Here is a 15235-nt window from a genome sequence, read left to right on the forward strand (position 1 = left end):
TCTGTCAATAAGAGATAAACAGATAAACAGATTGAAAAAGCTGCTTAAGATCATCTCTTTTATAATAGCCCCTCTGGTAGTTCAGACTAAGACATCAATTCAAGAAGGCTAAGCTACTTCGTTGAAATTAGCTATAAACAGAATCTTGCAAGTAAGATTATATTGCACCTCCTTTTACTACTTACAGGTTCTTAACTTAAGACTGGTTGCTTTCTTTGAAAAAAATAAATGAATAACATTTCTTTATTAAATTTATTAGTATGTAAATTAAACTTGATTAATTTGGTCAATTCATTTTACTATATTTATTTCCCTGAGAAACCCACAGGTAAATTCTCTTTTATCTGGCTTATCCAACTAGAATAAATATCCTCAGATATTTAGTAGACTCAGAGTTACACGGTATTATTCTAAACATCTTGTATGCTTCCATATGTTATTACCAACTGATGAAATAGTAGAATAAATCCAGTGTAGATTGTAGATTGTAGAAGTTTATTTGTATGCCGCCCTTTTCCCTGGGGGGACTCAGGGCGGCTCACAACCCAAAGGGGAGGGGGAGACAAACTTTTAACATATAAGACAATACATAATTAAAAACACAACATTCATACCATTGGGCCGGTTACAGTCTTAGCCCCAGGCCTGACGGGATAGCCAGATTCTGAGGGCTGTGCGGAAGGTCTGGAGGGTGGTGAGGGTACGAATCTCCACGGGGAGATCGTTCCATAGGGTCGGAGCTACCACCGAGAAGGCTCTCCTCCGCGTAGTTGCCAGTCAGCATTGACCGGCAGATGGAACTCAGAGGAGGCCTAATCGATGAGATCTAATAGGTCGCGTGGAGGTAATTGGCAGTAGGCGGTCTCTCAAGTACCCAGATCCACTACCATGTAGGGCTTTATGGGTGACAAGTAGCACCTTGAAGCGTACCCGGAGATCGACAGGTAGCCAGTGCAGCTCGCGGAGGATAGGTGTTATGTGGGTGAAGCGAGGTGCACCCACAATCGCTCGCGCGGCCGCATTCTGGACTAGCTGAAGTCGTCGAATACTCTTCAAGGGCAGCCCCATGTAGAGCACATTGCAGTACTCCAGCCTAGAGGTCACAAGGGCACGAGTGACTGTTGTGAGTGCCTCCCGGTTCAGGTAGGGGCGCAACTGGTGCACCAGGCGAACCTGGGCAAATGCCCCCCTGGTCACAGCTGACAAATGGTGTTCGAAAGTCAGCTGTGGATCCAGGAGGACTCCCAAGTTGCGGACCCTGTCTGAGGGGTATAATGTTTGACCCCCCAGCCTGAGAGGTGGAATACGTGCTGAATTGGTGGGAGGGAAACACAACAGCCACTCGGTCTTATCTGGGTTGAGCACGAGTTTGTTAGCCCTCATCCAGTCCCTAACAGCTTCAAATCCCTGGTTCATCACGTCCACCGCTTCATTGAGTTGGCACGGGGCGGACAGATACAACTGCGTGTCGTCCGCATACTGATGGTATTTTATCCCGTGCCGCCGAATGATCTCGCCCAGCGGTTTCATGTAGATGTTGAAAAGTAGGGGGGACAAGACCGAACCCTGCGGCACCCCATATGTTAGGGGCCTAGGGGTTGATCTCTGCCCTCCAACTAACACCGACTGCGACCTGTCCGAGAGGTAAGAGGAGAACCACTGCAAAACAGTGCCTCCCATCCCCACCTCCCGCAGTCGTCGCAGAAGGATACCATGGTCGATGGTATCGAAAGCCGCTGAGAGGTCAAGGAGAACTAGGATGGAGGCAAAGCCTCCATCCCTGGCTCTCCAGAGGTCATCGGTCAATGCGACCAAAGCGATTTCTGTGCTGTAGCCAAGCCTGAAGCCGGATTGGAATGGGTCAAGATAGCTAGCTTCCTCCAAGGACCGCTGGAGCTGAAAGGCCACCACCTTCTCAACAACCTTCCCCACAAAGGGGAGGTTGGAGACTGGACGGTAATTGTTAAGAACGGCTGGATCCAAGGACGGTTTCTTCAGGGGGGGTCTCACCACCACCTCTTTAAGTGCGGGGGGAAAGACCCCCTCCCGAAGGGAGGCGGTAACAACCGCCTGGATCCAGCCCCGTGTCACCTCCCTGCTGTTAGCAACCAGCCAGGAGGGGCACGGGTCCAGTACACATGTGGAGGCACTCACAGCTCTCATGGCCTTGTCCACGTCCCCAGGGGCAACATCCTGAAACTCAACCCAGGGGTGGTCTACCAGATTATCCCCTTGTGCCTCGGCTGGATCTGCAGAATCGGAGTCCAACTCCGACCGAAACCGAGCAACTTTGTCCGCTAAAAACTGGACGTAGTCCTCAGCCCTACCCTGCAGGGGATCCCCCGTGTCCCTCCTATTTAGGAGGGAATGGGTTATCCTAAACAGAGCGGCTGGGCGCGACTCAGCGGAGGCAATCAAGGTGGCAATATAAGCTCTTTTCGCCGTCCTAATTGCCCTGATGTATTCCTTGATGCACGATGTTAGAAGTGCTCGGCTCGATTTGGATTTGTTGGACCTCCATAGGTGCTCTAGGCGTCTCTTCCGGTGCTTCCTCTCCCGGAGTTCCTCGGTAAACCAAGGAGGCCTCCTGGATCCACTGCCTCGGAGCAGCCGTAGTGGCGCAATCCGGTCAAGAGACTCCGACGCTGCCGAGTTCCAGGCAGCAACCAGAGTCTCCACCGGACTGTGGGTGAGAGTATCAGGAATAACCCCAAGCTCCGTCTGGAACCTCAAGGGGTCCATAAGTCGCCTGGGGCGGAACCACCTGGTCGGTTCCTCCTCCCTACAGTGGAGGTTTGGTCTCCGAAAGTCAAGCCTCAGTAGGCAGTGGTCTGACCACGACAGGGGTATGATCTCACTACCCCTCAGACCAAGATCACAAGTCCACTGCTCCGAGAGAAATACGAGATCGAGCGTGTGACCCGCTGAGTGGGTTGGGCCCCGAATTACCTGGGTCAAGCCCATGGCTGTCATGGAAGCCATGAACTCCTGCGCTCCATCAGAGTGTTCACCGAGCGAAGGCAAATTGAAATCCCCCAGAACCATAAGCCTGGGGAACTCAATTGCCAGCTCGGCTACCAACTCGAGGAGCGAGGGGAGGGCTGCTGCAACGCTGTTGGGAGGCAGGTACGTTAACAGCAAACCCACTTGACCCTTGAGGTCCAACTTCACCAGCAGGGACTCACACCCGACAAGCTCCGGAGCAGGGATCCTACGAGGTACTAGAGACTCTCGGATAACAATAGCCACACCTCCACCCCTTCCCTGGGTTCTCGGCTGATGGAGCACCTGAAAACCTTCTGGGCACATCTCTACGAGGGGGACTCCTCCCTCCGGGCCCAGCCAGGTTTCAGTAATACATGCCAGGTCTGCCCTCTCGTCTAAAATTAAGTCCCGGACGAGGGGAGCCTTGTGAACTACAGACCTGGCATTTAGCGACAACAGCCTGAGACCAGGGTCCTGATTACTCGCGCCATCTGGCCTTGGAGTGGGACTCATAGGGCCGGAAGGAGGGATTTCTGTGATGTAGCGAGCCCTCCTTCCCCGGTAATGGCCAGCCCTAAAGTCCCCACCATATCTGCCCCTCCCTGTTACGACCATAATGCTCCGGCCCACTCCTGTGTCCGTGGTTCCCTCAACCACCCCTATGGCTCCCGCATTCCTCGACAGGCCCTCCGAATCAAACACACTCATTTGTTCACTCAGGCAGTTCCCACGTAATAATTAAAACACATAAAATACAATCATATTGGGATAATAAAAGTGGGCTCATTCATTCAATCACAAGCAAATCCCATACACTCACCATACCAGTTAAAAATTGCGCAGTCGTGCGAGTTCGTAAAGGCTTATATAGAAGGTCTTAAAGATCTTGGCCTTCTCCTCTACAAAGTCCAGTGAGGAGTCCAGTAAAAAATATAGGTCCAAAGGTGGTCTGGAGGAGGAGTTCGCCAGGATGAAAAGTCCAGGCAAAAGTCCAGGCAAAAGTCCAGGCGAAAGTCCAGCCAAGCAAGATGTAACAAATGAATGAAGCCACGCTGAGGGGAAGGCCAAGCCAAACGGAGAGGGGGGGAGGGGGCATCCAGAAGCGGCATGGCGACTGTAACACAGCCAGCCGCGCACTTCACGCAGCCCCAACAGTCACCCAGATCATCCCCCCTTCTCTGGGGCAGTGGGCCATCTACTAAAATCCTCAGGGGCTCTCTCAGGGGCTCACCAGGTCGGTCGGGTAGCGCCAGGAACACCCAGGCATCGGAAATGGTAGCAACCGCCAGCGCGCCGTGTATCGGTTGATTATTGTATGGTTTACAAATCTGGGCAAATATATTTATTAGTCCTGGATAGCTTAATGTAGCAACAAATTGTACTCAATTCCTGTTACTTAAGCAACCCAAATGTCATCAGATTGTCCTAGGTTTGTTGTTGGTTCCTTTGTTTATTCAATTCACACAGCCACCAAACTCACATTCATGACTATGAGCAGCTTAAAATGAAAATATAAACAGTAGCAAACCTCTCTCCCCAACACAATGCAAACATCAAAACAAAGATATACATTACAGTTCCCTGAACAATACAGCCATTTTATGGTTTCCACACTATCCTCTGATCTTCAGCCTAAATGCTGCAGCTGGGTCTTCAGGTCCTTCCAGAAAGCCATCAAGGTTGGAGCTAGTCTGACTTCTGGGGGAATGATGTTCCATGGGGCAGGTGCAGCAGAAGAGAAGAACTACACCTGGATCCTGACAGACAGCATTCTCTCAGCTAATAGAAGCTACCACAAGCCTCTTCTGTTGGGCTTGATGATAGGGATAGATAACACTGATAAGAGGCAGTCCCTAAATAATAGGGTAGGGCCTTATAAGTTATCAGCAGCATCCTGAATTGGACTTGGAAGCAAATTTGTAACCAATGTGGTTTGTGGAAAGAGGTGCAACATGCACAGATCTAGGCATAGTATGAAGATAACTGCTGGTGCTGCTGCATTTGGTACTAACTGAAACTTCCTAATACTCTTCAAGGGCAGTCCAATGTAGGGTGCATTACCATAATTCATTTGGGAGATGGCCAGTGTATGAGTGACTTAACTGTAGTACTTTCTGGTCCAAGAATTGTTCGAAGAAGAATTACAAAGAGCTGATCTACTTGCTGGATCTTCATTTCACCACAACTGTCAATTCCACTTTTAGCAGAGAGATCTTCAGTTCTCTACAAGTACCCAATTTAAATAAACCCTATGTCAGGGTTTCAAGTAATACATAGCAAACAGAACTCCAAGGCAAGCAGTTTCCTGAAAGAACATGTTTATTGGATATATCATATTGGCACAGGCTGGTGAAAATCAACTCTAAAAGTTCCCACGGTTTTTACCTAATTAAAACTAAAAGTTCTTCCCCCCCCCCTTTTCCCAACAATCAGTCACATGATCTAATCACATGGTGCTGTCCGGTTGCTTGGAAACTTCACTCCTCCTCTCCTCAGCCATCTGTGGGAATGTCCTTGGTTCTCAGGGTATGTATTTTGTTTTGGCTACAAAACCCCAGCTATCTCTATTTCCCCTCCCTATCCCTCAGCCCCATTGTGGCAACATTGAAGCCTCTAAGATAGCCTCAGTCAGGCTAGTATCAAACCTAAAGCTGACCTGGCTGTGGCCATTTTCTTTTCTGTAGCTTTTTCTATAGGGCTTTTTCTTTACATGGCTTCAGGTTTGACACAGTCTGCAGATGAGGGGGGTGTAGAGATAATTGGAATTTTGTAGCAAAAACAAAATAGTTCTCTTATAATCCAAGGACATTCCAACTGCTGGCTGGCCAGAGGAGGAGAAGAGAAGTAACCAGGCAACCAGCCAGCACCCAGATTGGACAATGTAACTTATTGTTTAAGAGAACAGGAAACTTTCATTTTTTAATGAGGTGGAACTCTCAGAGTTGGAATTCCACCAATCTTTGCCTTAGAGTTCTATTTGCAATGGGTGTATTACTTGGAACCCTGACAACTAGCTTCAGAGTTGACATCCTATTTTAAAAATTAAATAATACAATCATAAAGTAAAATAGTATAAGAAAAAAATTGAAATCTATGATCCTAGTCATTCCACCAAGATAATTCTACAAAATAGAAAAAGAGTCACCTAGAGCCGTTTTGAATAATATGATAAGTGGCATATAAATTTAATATATAAATGTATAAATATGAACTGAAAAAGATAGAAAAATGTGGGTTTGTTTTCAAAAAGAAAGGAAAAATGTATGCCTGCAAGTATTCTCAACAGAAATTTGTAAACCACACAAATATCATTCTCCTTTTCTCCCAAACTGAAAAATCAGATGAAAAAGAAAAACCCTTCCTCCATAGAATTGAAGAAACTTCTGAGAAGTGAAATGTTATCAAAGGAAAAAAACCAATAAAGTTCAGTTTCCTTTTGGAAAAGCACCTTTGGGACAACCATGACCTGGATGGATGACAGAGAATCTCCATAGAAACCCCTCCTCCATCTTCATTGAATGAATCTGCCTCTACGTATTTTCTGTAACCATATAGAAAATTGATATATAACCATATAAAATGGGTGGGTTCTGGCAGGTACTACTGCCGGTTCACTCGTGGGCACACTGCACACTTGATGTGCTCTGTGAGCGCATGCACAGTGCAATAAAAATAAACAAGTGAAAAACAAGATGGCGCTGCCTATTCTGCCACCTGAAGAACTGGTTTGGAGGCGTGGCAAACCTGGGTCACTGCTGGTTCCAGTGACCCAGACCACCATACCACTACCGGTTCTGCCAAATCAGTCTAAACTGGTAGGAACCCACCACTGATATAGAAAATATATTTCTATATATGGTCTTTCAGTCAGTCCAGATGAGCAAAAGGTTTTATCTCCGGCTATCTGGCTTTGAGATACGATTATTTGGTGAAATAGGGTAAAAAAATTACACTTGGGAGTCAAAGAAATCACATTAATATCAACATGTTGCAGCGTAACTAATTTTCTGGGTGACTTGAAAATGTAACCACATTTGGACCTCACCAAAACACCATGGCAGCATTTGGGAGAGAGGTAGTCCTACAAATATATTGATTGTTGCTTTGTGTTAGAAAAAGAAGATAGAAAATTAGAACATTGGATCAGGCTTGTAGGGTATAGTTACAGTTTAGAGCTGAATTTACACAACTAAAGAAAATATGATTGTGAGTCTAATAGAGTAACTCAAATTTCAAATTGATAGTAAATTAATAAGGAGACAACAAAACAACATGCACATCTGATTTCAGCTGATGAGCTAGAGGAAATCAACCTCAACCCAAAAGACCCATGGACAGTCTTAGAGGAGAAGCAACAACTTTATCAGATGAACCAATAGCAGTCACCAGATATTTCAAAAGTTTCTAGGTGTGGGCTAAAGAAAACTGACCAATCAGCAAGTTTAATTTTGTATGATGCAACCCAATCATCAAGCCAATTTACTCCAATTTACAAAGAGATATAACATGACCTGTGCCATAATAAAAAAATCAAAGGAACTTCACTATCACCATCATGGTTAAAATGGGGTTTCTCTGTCTCACTGTTCTAATATCTGTTCCTAAGATCTTTGGTTTTCTACAAGAGTTGGACTGGCTATTTGTGTAGAGCTCACAACTTGAGTAAAGAACTTTATATTCAGAAATATAGAACTACTTTCTATGCTAAGACAACTAACATGGATTTTTTGCTTTGTTCTTTACACTTTTTCATTTGTTTATGTTTGAAATAAAGCACTGAAACTTATTTTGTGAACTTTTGAGTTTCTTTCTCTCTTCAGAATATCAGAAGACATTAAATGGATACCTCTCTGAAACAAACAGAGAAATAGTTAATTCTTCATTTTCATAGACTACAACTTGCTCCTTCTGAATTAGCTTTGGGATAATTTGTCCAGGCCAGTTTAAAAGGAATAAAGGAAAGATACCAAGATATGTCAAACCATTTCATATTAAATCCTTACAGAATACAAAACAATAAAACTAATAAAACAATCAAATAAATTAATATAGTATAATATAATAAAATCACCCCTCGCCTCCCAGTAACAACAGATCACACAAGCCATTTAATGGGCTCCATCTTGCTCTGGGTTCCCTGGCCCACGGGCAGAACCAGGTCTTCAGCTCCTTCCAGAAGTGTATTAGAATGGGGGCCGTTCTAATCTCTAGGGGAATGATGTTCCAGAGAGAGATAGCCACCATGGAGAAGGCTCTTCTTCTGGCTCCTACCAGATGTATTTCTTTCGGAGATGGGATTCACAGCATTCCCTGCCTTCCCCTTCTGATGGATTGGATAGATGTGACCAACAAGTGATGGCCCCTCAGATAACCTGGTCCCAAGCCATGAAGGGCTTTAAAGGTTACAACCAGCACCTTGAATTGCACCTGGAAGCAATTGGCAGCCACTTACTAGAGAAGAGAAAGACCCGCCTATCTTGATAAGCTGCACTGGAAAGCTAGCTATTTATCACAGCAGACAGAGGGAGATATTGCTGGGGACATGTTTGTTTTCTAGCTGTGTGTTTTTGGTCATCATGTCTCGTGCGAAACTCCGGATTGACACTGTGTTTGGAATTGATTTGTGCCTTGGAGACTCTGAACTTTTCTTGCTTTGTGAGCTCTCTTGTGTGTGGATTTAAGTTTGTTTGGTGGAATTACTTTGTTTGAGCAACTTTCAATGACTTTGTGGACTATTGGGCAATTGCTCTGTGGACTGCTTGTGGCTGAATTTAATTGGGATAATTTTGGTGATGGTAATTGCTGAGGAATATTAATAAACTCACTAAACCAGAGTTACGTGTGTATGTGTGAGAATGAGCGGGGCAGCACACCACTGCATTTGAACATGACAGTTGTTTTTCCTAGCTTTCCACATCTTATCTTGCTCTGTATTTCTCATGCTTGATGTTAGATAGCAATTAACTGTTCACATAATCAGAATTCTTGTCTCCAAAAATCCTAACTACCAATGTAATTCCCATGCATAATAATGAAGACAACTAATTTGTTTGCTGTTTCCTCAGCACAACATAAATCCTTGCTTTATCCTTAAGCAGCTGAACTCCTGCTTGCAAGAAAACAGAGGAAAATGAAGTTGATGGTGAAATCTGTCAAACCTGCTGCTCCATTTTTTTTAAAAAATAAATCTATATATAAATCTATATATATGAAGGGAGGTGTACCTAATTACAGTATGATTTTAAATATATATATCTGATTTTTAAAATATATAGTCAGTGAGGCTTGTACAGGAGAAGAACCATGATGTAGCAGTGATTAGAATGCAGTATTGCAGCTAACTGTCCACAGCCAGGAGTTCAATCCTAACTGGACTGAAGGTTGATTCAGCCTTCCATCAAGTCAGTAAAATAAGGACCCAGATTGTTGGGGACAATATGATGACATTGTAAACCATACTGAGAATGCTGTAAAGCACTATGGAGTGATGTATAAGTCTAAGTGTAATTGCTATTGTAAACACAGGAATTTCAATTTATCTTACATAGAATGCGTAGTTCATGTCGTGAAAAAATCCACAATTATACACCCAAAATGACTTTGGATGTAAACTTTATCTTGGGACTGACCAAATGGGAGAAAGCTTTGAATTTCATTCTAAATGTTGACCATGAATTGATGTGAGACATAGATGGTATCAAATTGGACATAGGAACCATAATGCAATTACAGCTAGCATACATGCAAGTGGGGTCTAATACAATCATAATATTAGTTTATTAAAAATCAGGGGATTGCTGAAAAAGACTGAAAGGGAGAGAACCAAATGTCAGAGAGTTATTTAAAACCACAATAACCAAGGCTCAGTTGGAAAGTATTCCACCACGTAAGTTTGGTTCGCTATTAGTGTCCGTTACGGTATAAAATCAAAGGTTTTCTTCAGAAAATGGAAACGTTGCCTTAATAAGAAAAAAAATGAGGTAATGTAAGGCAAGACAGAAAGTGCATAAGATATAAATAATGTGTGTGTGTGTGTGTACATATATAATGAAGTATGGGCCAAATACACCTATTTTCAATGAGGAACACAATAGAAAAACAGATCAATAAGAACCACATGTGGTGTGATGGCTCCTGGTCATCAGTGGATAAACAGTCTAGGGGGCTTAGTTGGTTTTGCTAAACCAGGGGTGTCAAGGCCTGGGGGCTGAATCTGGCCCATGAGCTGCTTATATCTGGCCCACAGGTCCATCCTGGAAACAGCGAAGGACTGGCCCACGGTGCATCTGCCATCAAAAATGAAGCTCAGGAGGGCCACATGAGCTCTGTTTTTACTGGCAGAATGTTGTACGAGGCTGTCAAAGCCAAAAACAGAGCTCGGGAGCCCATTTTCTCTGGCAGAGCGCTCAGGCCACCACAGGTGCCCCTGACACAAGTGACGTTAAGCTGGCCATGCCCACTCTGACCATGTTCACTCTGCCCCCCCCTGAATTCAAATATAACTGTCAGCCTCTGCTTTGCTACTTGCTTTCGGCTGCCATTGAAACGGGGAGGGGGAGGCATGGTATTTGGGAGGGGAAGTTTTCAGTACAGGAGTGATTGTAAAAAGAGAGTTTGTTCTCACCATCTACTGCGCATGCTGCAGATAGTGGATTTGCTGCCAAGGCCAACTGTCTGGCATACCAACCTGATGATGCTTTTTGAAGATGAAACCCACATGACACCTGAGGGGTGTGCGGATTGGACTATGGGATGGGGTTACCAGGGGGAGGGAGTTGAGTCACATATTGATAGCTATGATTACGCGCGCTTTTGCCTCAGATCTTGCTTTGCTTAGCTGCTATCTACTCATAACCAGTAAAAGTACTCTTAATTCTTCATAATGGAGTTGAGTGGTTTCTTTCTTGATCACTGAGGGAGGCTGCCCTGACATTAACCCTGATGCGGGGTTATGAAACTGAGTTTGACACCCCTGTGCTAGACAATCAAGAAGGCTGGCTATAAAGTGACTGCAAGAGCCAGCAAAGTGAAAGAAATAGTCAGTTGAAGAAAACCAAAGAATCATGAAATGCTATTTTTAATTAAACTTTAAAATGAGATGATTTCAAAACAAAATGTTTAGTATTGGGAAAAAATAAGTACCCAGATTCAGATATAAGTGAAATGAATGGATCAATAGCAATTTATTCATAGATCAAAAGCTCTTACAGGTGTTGACTTTAAAAAAACCCCACAAAAACTAGCAGAATGCTAATAGTATTGAATGAATGAAATGGGAAATCATTACATGAAAGAATATTTGAAGAGCAACATCAAATATTAGCAAGATTGACAACAAAAGGTGATTGAAACAAAATGTGATTGAAGACATGAAAACATTGAACAAAAATGATGAATTTTTGGCAGATAGATGGAAATAAGAAAATAAACATATAATAATTCAAAGTCATAGGAAAAAGCATTGAAATAATTGAAACTATCAAAATATGTAAACTTGGCAACGGACAATATTTTAACAAACACATTGGCTAAAACTAATCAATTAATATAGTACAGCAGCACTGATAACATCATAATAGAGATACTATGATTTAAAACAAAAGCTAATTTGACTGGCAAGAAAGATCAGTAAGTTATGACTGATATCAGCGACTTGAAATTTTTAAAGCAGAATATATATTTTAAAATAATATGAAAAAGAGAGTCAGCTTGGTGTAATGGTTAAAGGTACCAAGCTAGAAACTGTGAGACTGTGAGTTTTAGTCCTTCTATAGGTACAAAACCAACTGAGTAACTTGGGGCCAGTGATACTCTCAGCCCTAAGAAGCAGGCAATTGTAAACCACTTCAAAATCTTGCCAAGAAAACCGTAGGGACTAATCCAAGCAGTCACTAGAAGTCAGAACTGACTCAAAGGCAGAAAAACAAAAGGGAAATTTCACAGGGAAATTTTACAGAAAATACATTACCTTGATATTAAGACAAATAAGGAAGAAGAACTAAGAGTCATAGCTTGCTTCAAAGCAAATTAATAAATACAAAGGTAAGATAATAGAGCTGTGGTGGCTCAGTGGTTAGAGTGCAGGCTACTTCTGCTGATCACCAGCTTCCAGCAGTTTGGCAGATCAAATTTCACCAGGGTTAAAGTTGACTCAGCCTTCCATCCTTCTGAGGTAGGCAAAATGAGGACCCAGTTTGTTGGGAGCAATATGCTGGCACTGTAAACTGCTTAGAGAGGGGTGTAAAGCACTGTGAAGTGGTAAGAGCCGAGGTGGCGCAGTGGTTAAATGCAGCACTGCAGGCTACTGCTAGATCAGCAGTTCAGCGGTTCAAATCTCACCGGCTCAGGGTTGACTCAGCCTTCCATCCTTCCGAGGTGGGTAAAATGAGGACCCAGATTGTTGGGGGCAATATGCTGACTCTCTGTAAACCGCTTAGAGAGGCCTGAAAGGCCTATGAAGCGGTATATAAGTCTACTGCTATTGCTATTGCTATATAAGTCTAAGTGCTATTGCTATAAATCAATTTTGACAAAATCAGGGGATTCAAACAAACCAACATTTGTTTGCATTACTGGAAAACATCGCAAATATATTGCTTGCCCTAAAAAAAGATGAAATATTAAAATTCTGAAGGCAAAAGTAAATAATAAAGATGGAAACTTGATAAAATATTTCAAAAATTGGCTTAGTCAAACTGACAATCAGAAATAGTTAAAAATAAGAAAAGTACTAAAGTATACCAGAAAAAGGTGAAGACCATGGATTTTGATTCAAATATCTGATGACTCCTTATTAAAGACTAGAAACTTGCTTTAATACATTATTATAAATTGGAAAAAACTAAAGAATAGATAACATTCTTAGAACATTCAGGGGTGACAGTTCTATTTAGCAATATTGCAGAGTGGGAATTTATTAGCTCTAAATACTAACTGAGAAACAAATTGATGGATTAACAAGTGCCTTGCCCAGATCACACATGACTATTCTTATGTTCCTAATGCAAGAACCAAATTACAATATTCACCCAATTTCACCATATTATTAAAAATTAAAGTTTTATCATAAATTCATCTTAAATTTAATTTTAACATGATATTAAAATTAAAATTGCTAAATTCTTTTCTTAACAGGCAAGTATTATCAGTAGCTCTATTACTAAAGACAGGTGATTGCTACACATGTGGCTGGGAAAGAATTTTATTTACATGCCTATTAAAGTATTACAGAATATGGTACTACTTAAAAGATGAAAGATATGAGTAATAGGCATGTGCAAATTACATCTTGCAACTAATATTTTAAAGGATAATGGCAGTTATAATGACTCTGCAACTTTTCTGTTGCATGATGCTAAACATATTGGAAACTCCAAATTTACAACTTTGTAGGAGGAAAAATGCTAGGTCAAAAAAAAAAAAGAAAAAAAAAGGAGGGAGGGGAAAAGAAAGTGATTATGAAAGCAGAGAGGCCAAAACTTCTATCATTCCTTCAGGCCAATCAGGAAATAGATACTACGAGAACTACAGGTCTTCCGCTTTATTGCTGGAGATATGATTCTAGGCTCATCCTAGCTTCTTGGAATTTTGAAAGCTTCTATGTTTCCCTTTGCCCTTTCTTATACCCTACAGCAATGGTTCTCAACACTTTCTTCCCCACAGACCTCCTTTAAATGCCTTTTGTGGCCACGGACCACCAAGATTTGATTTAAATCATAACATTTCTTCAAACCTTTGCCAACACTCTATAATAACCCTCTATAATGATATCGTGCCCCCCTCCCCGGGATCCACCGACCAGAGGCTGAGAACCATTGCCCTACAGAATAAAGGTGGGGTTATCTTGAATCTCTTTTCCCCTCCTTTCTCAGGGTTGAGAGATTCTTTTTGTCTTCTAGTTTTTTATTTCAATTACTAATCAAATTTCTATGTCACTCCCACCTTTCCAAATAAATTCACAAACAAATCCAATGCATGAAAAATGAAATACAAAATGCAAGTTGAGGCCCCTATAAAAATATCATTTCTACCCTACAACCTACATATACAGCCAGATCTCCACTGAATTAATATCCTAGCCTCACTGCCTGAGGAATAGCTAATTCTTCACAGGTTTCTGTAAGACCAATAGAATGAGACTGTGTGCATTTCTGGAAATAATCCATTTCACAAGGCAGATTCTGTTACAGAAAGGGACCATCAGATAATATCTGTTAAGTTGGGGGTGAGTGAAGAGGCAGAACTCCTAAAGTGACTAACTCTTTATTTTGTGATTGGGGAAACTTTCGGTAGGCTGGCTGACAGCGCCCTCTTTTAAAGGGCTGTGTCAGGCAGTCCAGCCATTGACAGCACTTTATTTTCCCGCTGCTCGAATGGACCAATGCATGGTGGGTATGCTAATCTCTCTTAACCCGAACCGGGAGGAAACCTTAACTCTCTATTCACATATTTAACAATAGCACTTCATTGAGAGAACCTAAAACGTGCCCATTCTGCCAGATCTGATGGGGACAGAGAGAAATCATCAAGGATAGATAGTCTTACAATTCCACATAGGGCTTTAAAGGCAGTGACGTGTAGTCAGGGGAGGCAGGGGAGACAAAGCCTCACCACTGTCATCATGAAAAGAAAAAAAAATGTAAAAGGAAAAAGGCTGAGCTAGTTGCTGCCAGAGTCACAGTGGATGACACTGCTTAGTGCTTAACTGTTTCAAAAAAGCCTCTAAAAAAGTGCCCTCTACAGGAGGCGGCGGGAGAACCATGTGCCTCATTTAGTCTGACTTTATGATCACTCGAGCAGAGTTAAGCAAGGGTTAAAAGCCGAAAAATTCCTTAGGTAGATGAGGCACGTGGTTCTCTTGCCTCCTCCTGTAGAGGGCGTTTTTTTAGAGGCTTTTTTAAACAGTTAAGCAGAGTCATCCATTGGCAACTCTGCAGCAGCTAACCCAGCCTGACCTCAGCAGCTCTTGCCTTTTTCCTTTTATATTTTTACATTTTCATCATGGCAGACAAGAGCAGAGTTGAAATCCTCTGTGATTGTGAAACAGCTGGAAAAGGTATGTGGGTCAGAGGGAGGGGGAGGAATTCAAAATTAATATAATTTGTAAGTAATTGTAAGTTTTATGTGTGTGTGTGTGTGTGTGCGCGCGTGCTTTTCTTCAGTCAGAGGGAGAGGCAGGGAGGGCAGCCCGCCAGCTTTCTTTCTCTGTGTCAGGGAAGCCAGCAGAGGCGGGTCTTTTATCCATCTCTGC

This window comes from Thamnophis elegans, chromosome 1 (assembly GCF_009769535.1).
Source record: "Thamnophis elegans isolate rThaEle1 chromosome 1, rThaEle1.pri, whole genome shotgun sequence".
NCBI lineage: Eukaryota > Metazoa > Chordata > Lepidosauria > Squamata > Colubridae > Thamnophis > Thamnophis elegans.